This window comes from Rhinolophus sinicus, linkage group LG05 (assembly GCF_036562045.2).
Source record: "Rhinolophus sinicus isolate RSC01 linkage group LG05, ASM3656204v1, whole genome shotgun sequence".
NCBI classification, from domain to species: domain Eukaryota; kingdom Metazoa; phylum Chordata; class Mammalia; order Chiroptera; family Rhinolophidae; genus Rhinolophus; species Rhinolophus sinicus.
The window spans coordinates 14001821-14009602 of record NC_133755.1 but is presented as its reverse complement, the minus strand read 5'-3'; the positions used below and the strand labels follow the sequence as shown (position 1 = coordinate 14009602).

Genomic DNA, 7782 nt, shown 5'->3' with positions numbered 1-7782 from the left:
ATAAAGCCAGACTGTTGTGACTTGATGAGTGAATGGAAGGTGTGAAAATTGGAGACAGGAAGAGTAGATAATTATTCCAACATTATTTCATGGAATTTGATTTAGTGAGAGAGAGACCTGAGGATGTTTAAATTTTTATGGGCTGTACTCATTATACAGTAGCAATCATTATACTGCCTACGTATACGGTGTCACACATTTCAATCTTAATTCTAGCTCTTCCATGTTCAAGTGGCATGACTTGGGGCATTTCTCTAGCTCTCAGTCTTTTTACCTACAAATGCATGTCCAATAATGTTAGCTAATTGTTTTCTTTAAAGATATTAAAGGAAGAGGGAAAAATCAATGTATTAATAGCAAGGTCTCTTGAGATGTAGAAAGTTGTCGATTCCAGAATTCAGGTAAATGAATTAATCTTTCAAAGGAGGAAGGTCTCTCTTACACTGTAGTGAGTGCAAAGGACAAAAATAATGATACAGGCACGTTTCTGGTGTTGACAGATTTTCAATTTTAATGGCATTTATTTTCTCGGAAATAAGAGGTAAAGCAACCAGCTCCAGATAGGTTACAGAGTTGGTGAGCTGATGAAGAAGATAGCCAAGATGTAAAATAACTTTAAAAAGTTAAAATTTACTGAGGACACAGAATTGTCAGTCAGTCCTGGGTGCCCATTTGATGCTGAAGAAAATATAAAGGAACAGTACTTTGTGAGACTCTGTTTTGTTTTTTGTTTTTTCTCTGAATAGTGTACTTACCCTGACACTTCATTAGGGAAGGATGATAATGGGTGGGGTACAGAGTTAGTGTTCTAGGGAGACATGACAGGTGACCAAGTGAAGGGTTATAGAGAGTGGTTGACTTGCAATCTATTCACAATTGAGAAGGAAGTGGGTGGGAGTAGAATATAATATAGATGATAAACAGAAAATATAGAAAAATGGGGATCTTGGTCAAATGAAAGGCAAGTTGGGATAAAACTCTGGAGAGCTAGGATGGGTAGAAAGTGTATTTTAAAAAAACTGGGCTGTTTATGTTTTATAAGTGGAGATTTTCTAGAACTTAAGGACCAGGGAAGTACCAGTATGAGTGGGTATAACAGAAGGTCGGAGTTAAAGGTAAGGTGACTCATTTTATGCTTGTTGTTCTTACAAAATCATTAATAGTCCCTCTTTCATTTTTTCATAATCAAACATTTAATAAATTGTTTATTTATTTGTTTATCAATATATAATATATGTACACTGAACCTAAAGACATAAACAATCAAGAATACATTAGTAATCCATAGGCAGGCAGAATGAGACTCCATTTACACATGGATTTGAATGTTTTATAAATAGCATAATCATTGCATCCCTATACCCTGTATACACGTTGTTTGTAATCTCGTTTATACTATCCATTCTCCTTAGAAAGGATGAATTCTATTTAGTTCTAGTTTGTATGTTACAAATATCAAACTAATTCAGTTTTACTGTTTTTGAGGGTTACTGGATAAAGTACTGATCCTTTCTGCCTTTTGTTTCCCACTTATATATGCATACTTGGGTAAGTTATGTGTCTGTATGGTTTTGTTTTTAAAGTTTATATGCTAAAAGTAGCTGGCACACAAAGTTGCTATGAAAAATGACCCTTCAGTTCTATTCTAAACTTACAGTTCTGTTGCTTTTATTGTCCTCATCTGAGTATGTACAGCTGTCACTCACAGGAGAAAAAAACACTGGAACCCTAAATCAAAGTGGTTATTTACATTATTTTGCTTTATTTACACTATTTAAATTATTTTGCTTTTGGTTATTTACATTATTTTGCTTTAAATAAGATTCATATTTAAATATAAAACAAAAGTTAATCTACACAGTTTCAGAGATATTTTACAATTCTATGTTCTGACCATGTCTTTCTTGAAGAAAATTGATGTGTAATATCTGGATAATTTAGAAAGAAGTTATGACCTTTCGGACTAGTTTTAAAATGAACATTTTTTACATTATCAAATTTTTTAATTAATCTTTTTTAATTCACTGGTTTCTAGAACTTGCCTTAAGCAAAGGTCTGAAACTTTCCAGCAATCACAGAACCCACTCCCGAAAGGTAATTCAAAGTGTTTTAGAACTGTTTTTCAACCTGAGGGAAACAATAGATTCCACTAAATCTTGAAATTAAAGGTTGAAAGGGCCTGCTATACAGGTTGGACCCGCAAAGATAACTCCATATTCTACTATGAAGACTTAAAAAGTTTTTTCTTGTAGATAAATGCTGGCTAGTCTCAAAACTTCTCAATTGACAGTATCTCTGCCACCAGTGCCTTATAAACCAAAGTGGTTGGGGAACAAGAAGTACATTTTTACTTATAGAGCAACAAATATGACTACCAAATTATTTTTTATATGGAAAGAGTATTTTAAGAGGCTCTGAACGATCAGAGAAACTAAGAATCAGAAGACTAAAGGGTATCTAAAAGTTTAACATTAAATCTTTCACACAAATTTTTCTGCTTATTTATATGAAAAAGTATTAAATAAGTTACATTTAAATGGTATATGATATATACCATTTAAATGTAACTTATTTAATACTTTATTTAATACTATATATAATATATATATATATATATATATATCATATATATGATATAATATATGATATATATCTATATATACCAGGGGTGCCAAGAAATGTATACACATTTTAAGAAAGGAAAAAAATGTATTAAAATTCTAATACTCAATATATACTGATAATAAAAGATGAATACAAGTCATGTATATACATTTTTTGGCACCTTCAGTATATATATCTGATTATATGTATTAATATATATATCATATATATCAGATATATGTAATCAGATACACACACACATACAAACACGAGGTCTGACAATTAAGTTCATGAACTTGTTTTCAATGATGTTGCTAACCTTTTTTGATTTCAGAAAGTTTATTCATTATGAATTTATAACAACTTGACAAATAGTTGACTAAGTTTACTATTTGGAAGTGCTAAAAAGGCTGCGTGAAAGTTAGATGACCTGAACTTTTCGCCAACAATTCATGGCTCTTGCATCATGACAATGTACCAGCTCACACGACACTGTCTGTGAGGGAGTTTTTAGCCAGTAAACAAATAACTGTATTGGAACACCTCCCTACTCACCTGATCTGGCCCCAATTACTTCTTTCTTTACCCAAAGATAAAGGAAATATTGAAAAGTAAACATTTTTATGACATTCAGGACACCAAGGGTAATATGACAACAACTCTGATGGCCATTCCAGAACGAGTCCCAAAATTACTTTGAGGGGTGGACTAGTCACTGGTGTCGGTGCAGAGCTTCCCAAGGGGAGCACGTGGAAGGTGACCATAGTGATATTCAGCAATGAGGTATGTAGCGCTTTTTCTAGGATGAGTTCATAAACTTAATTGTCTGACCTCTCGCGCGTGTTTCAGATGCTTCTAATGTAAGAGAAACTGAATAAGAATTAAAATATGAGGAATGGGTTAAAGGATGAGCAGTACATCCAATTCAAATTACATTAAATCCCAAACATAAAGTATAAACAGCAATTAAATTTTCTAAAACAACCACCCCCCTCCAAAGTAGGTAAATTAGACTAAATAGAAGACATACACATGAACAGATAGTTCCTTGCTTTGATATATGAAAAATAAATAAAAATATATTTCTTGTTTCTCTAAATCTTTAGGGTTATCTTGTTAGAAACATGTAATTCTACTCTTATGAACAAGTCAACTAGGGGAAATAAGTAAGCACGGTCATTTGAATTGGTTATCTTCCTACTGGGCAAAGCTTACTTCTGTCTTTTTTAAAGCTTTATTGTGGAATAAATGATAGATAAAAATCTGCATATGTTTAATGTATAGATTTTTATGAGTTTGGACATATGCATGCATTCATTACACTACCACCTTAATCAAGGCATTGAACATATCCATCATCTCCAACAATTTCCTTGTGTGCTTTTGTGTGTTTGTCTATATGTGTGTTAAGAGCACTTAACATGAGATCTATCCTTAACATACTGTTAAGTGCAGAATATTGTATTGTTAACTAGATGCCCTAGGTTGTACAGCCAATCTCCAGAACTTATCTTGCATACTTTTTAAAGTCTTCTTGGCACATTCGAACATGCCACACGATGTCTTGTATTGCCATGGATACTGCAACTGTTTTTAGGTCGGCCTTGGCAAATTACACAGGGATCAATGGCTTTAAGGGGAAAACTAGATGCCATATTTTCTTCTTTGTCCTGTGTTTCTTCCCACTGAAACCCATTGACATCTCAGCTGCTATAAAGTGGTGATTTTAGAATTTGATGCCTGAGAATGGTGCTTATTTCTTGGGATTGTGAGGCTTGTGTGGTTTTTTTTATCATCATTTTCTTCAACATATGACTCTTGGGAAGCGATCAGTGTATTTTTTCTTTTCTTTTTCATAATCAGGAATATCAAAGCTCTTGTCTACTTGTGTTGAGTTTTCTAGTTTGGCTTTCTCATACATTTTCCTTTTATCTTTCTGTTTATCTTCAGGAAGCCAATTCTCAGAAGGGGCCAACATCTATTGCAATGTGGTAAAGAGGAGGATTCATTTCATTTCATAAACTACCACTAGCCGGCTATGGAAATTTTAAGATATTCTTCAATTGAATCTATATCATGCTCCCCTGCCTAATACACAGTAACTCAATTTACCTCCTCCTCTTCCTCTGAGAGTTATTCATCTGCACTAAGGCTATTATCTTTTGAATTGAGACTCAACTTCAAATTCCTCAGTGAATTAATATGAACCTGAATCCTGATTCAACCACCAGAATGTTCTCCTACCCACCATCAAGATCCAGATTTTATGGAGTCTCTGTGGATTCATGGCTGCTGCTTCTTTCACAATACATCTCCCCTTTTACACACAAAGCAAGGCTTTCCTCAATGAAAGGAGGGCACTATCAGATTTCTGGTGCTTTCTTTGTTATGCACCAGATAATTCATCCAAATTTTCTTCTAATCAGAAGTCACTCTTCTTCCTCTGAATTCCCCAAACACTCTATACTACAAGCCTTGGGGCGCTCAAATGCACTAAGTCCCGAGAAGCAGGCTCCTAGATGTGGAAGCTTGAGGACCTTGATTGGAGGAGGGGTTGGGCATGTCTATCTGGCTTGGCTGCTCTCTCCATCTTTCTTCCCACCACATAGGTCATACAGATCCCAGAAGAAGCCCAGGACCCTGAGGTCCCCCAGTGTGCCTTAATTGATATTTGCATGTGCACACCCAGGCCCCACCTCTTCCACCAATTCTCTCTTTCATTTTCAAAATTGTTCAGATTTGGATACAAATTCTCTTTGCATACTAAGTAAAGGTCATTGGAAATTATGAGGCCAATTAAAGTAGAGAGCATGGTATTCAAAAGGTCATCCAAGTGTGTGTAGAATTCATGGTCCAGCAATGAGGGGAAAAAGGACTTTAGTAGAATAGAGTATCCATAAATGAGTATACATAAATAAAACATAATTAGGTGAAGTCTAGAAGTTCAACTTTGAGTTTTTACATACTGTAGACAGCAAGCCAGTAGAACATTGGGGACCTAACATGCATAAAGCATCTAACATTCACAATAATGAATGATTCTGTGCAATACTATTCTGATTTAATTACCTTCAAAAGTCCAAGTTTGGTTCTTTTCAGAATTTAGCATCTATTGCAAGCTTAATGCGTTAAAAATTGGAACTGGAGAATAGAGCCATTACAAAATAAAGGTAATCAACAAACTCTTATAGATTTCCTAAAGCAATGATTCACAGAGGATTTCACACAAAACTCCCATTAATGCTAATGAAATTGGTAAGTTACAGGCTGAAACTTTCCCATACATTGATAGGTGAGTTGTTCCCTGAAGTACTTACTTAGATGAAGGAACTTAATTTTCTCTGCACTAATCCTCTATGGATAAAAAATAAGAATCCATGTTTCACAAGTTAGATTTCTTTTTCAAATACATTGCACAAATTCAGATCATTGGAGTGGATTAATCAAAAACCACATTAGGAGACTGACTAGCTCATTTTTGACCAATCAAATCATCTTCCATTCAGATAGATACCAGTTGGCCAAAGTCTTAGCAAATTAGTCTTATCCATGGCTCTAAAGGTAATCCATTAAATTAATTCAATCTTGCTTCTTGGAGATTCTAGAAAAAGAAACTGTGGAATTATGTGAAGGAACTAGTAGAGAAGAAATGGAAATTCCTGATTGCCTTGGTATGAATTAAAGAATTCAGTCACTGATTTAATTAGCAACCTAGGGAAGGAAAGATCATGAAATGTTGAGTTAGTAACAACATAAGATCATTCAAAGACTTATACAAAGTGATAGTACAGGTGTAACTAAGTTTCTGGGGTTTTTTTTTGTGGTTCAGAGAGAAGTAGCAACTTTCATTAGCATGCCAGTGTTTTTGCTTGATATTAATCATTATAATATCAACTTGGTTGTGTACAATCCTTGACTGGTTACAGTTCTAGCAAATGGTTACAATTCTAGTGCCAAATACATATTCTATTTGCTTTTCAATTTATTACAACTTCCTAGTGTATAATTAGGTCTGTGGATACTCTCTTACTTTACACCTGGCAAAAGAAGGCTCAATTTAGTAAGTTGCCTCATGGAAGAAAAGTGGTAGGCCCTCAAAACAGGTATTAAACAAATTATAAATAAAGTAAATATGTTGATTTGATGATGAGAATGATGTCACAGAAAGGAAAGATGTTTAAAATCTCATTTAGGCTAACGTCCCTTTTACAGCTTAAAATGGGAATTTCCTGAAAAGCATCACCCAAGATATTAATGTCAGAAGAATTATATTGTTTTGCCTTTTGTTTAGTGATATTTAAAAAGTTTCTTAAATAGCAATAGATCCTGAAATACCAAAATATGTCTATGATTAAATTATGCCTGAACACATACATAATTATTATTACATGCTGCTCAATGAAAAGTATCTGATACTTCTTATTTTGACTAAAGCCCAAATTGCATTCAATTTAAGCCTCAGCAGACACATTATGTGGGTCTAAATAAATAAATGAAAATTTGCTAATCCATTAAATATTAAGAATCACTACCACTACACCTGGTGTCTTAATAATGACTAGTCTAAAATCCACAATTATAGTTGGATGTATCTCTGTAATTCATGGAACAAGTAAAGTGAAAAATCAGTAAACAAAAGACCTGAACAACATTATCAACTAACTTGACCTAATGATATTTTTAGGACCATGGGTAGAATCCCAACAACACAGAATGCACATTTTTTTCAAGTGCACACACACTGTTCATCATATATATTTTGTGACACACAAATTCTAGAATGAAAATGTATAACATATGTCCTCAGACAATAATGGAATGAAACTATAAATCAATAGAAAATAACTGGAATGTTCTTGAATATTTAGAAACTTAAAAGCATACTTCTGAATAAATCCTGTGTCAAAGAAGAAACCAAAAGGAAAATTAGAAAATATCTTCAATTAAACAAAAGTCAAAATATATGTCAACATTTATGTGTTGCAGCTTAAATAGTACTTAAAAATTATATAGCATTAGGAAAACAAAGAAATGCCTCAACTCAGTCTTTAGAGATTCAACCTAAGAAATTGAAAAAAGAAGAGCAAATTAAATTCAAAGCAAAAAGAAATAATAAAGAAAACAGCAGACGTCAGTGAGATTGAAAATACAAAAGAAATAGTGTCAATCAATAAAAGC

The 7782-nt window shown here is 33.5% G+C and overlaps 1 pseudogene; it reads right to left on the bottom strand.

Moving 5' to 3' along the window:
* Positions 1 to 4127: 4127 nt before the first annotated feature.
* LOC109455741 (E3 ubiquitin-protein ligase Mdm2) lies at positions 4128 to 4891 on the bottom strand (annotated as a pseudogene).
* Positions 4892 to 7782: the final 2891 nt, after the last annotated feature.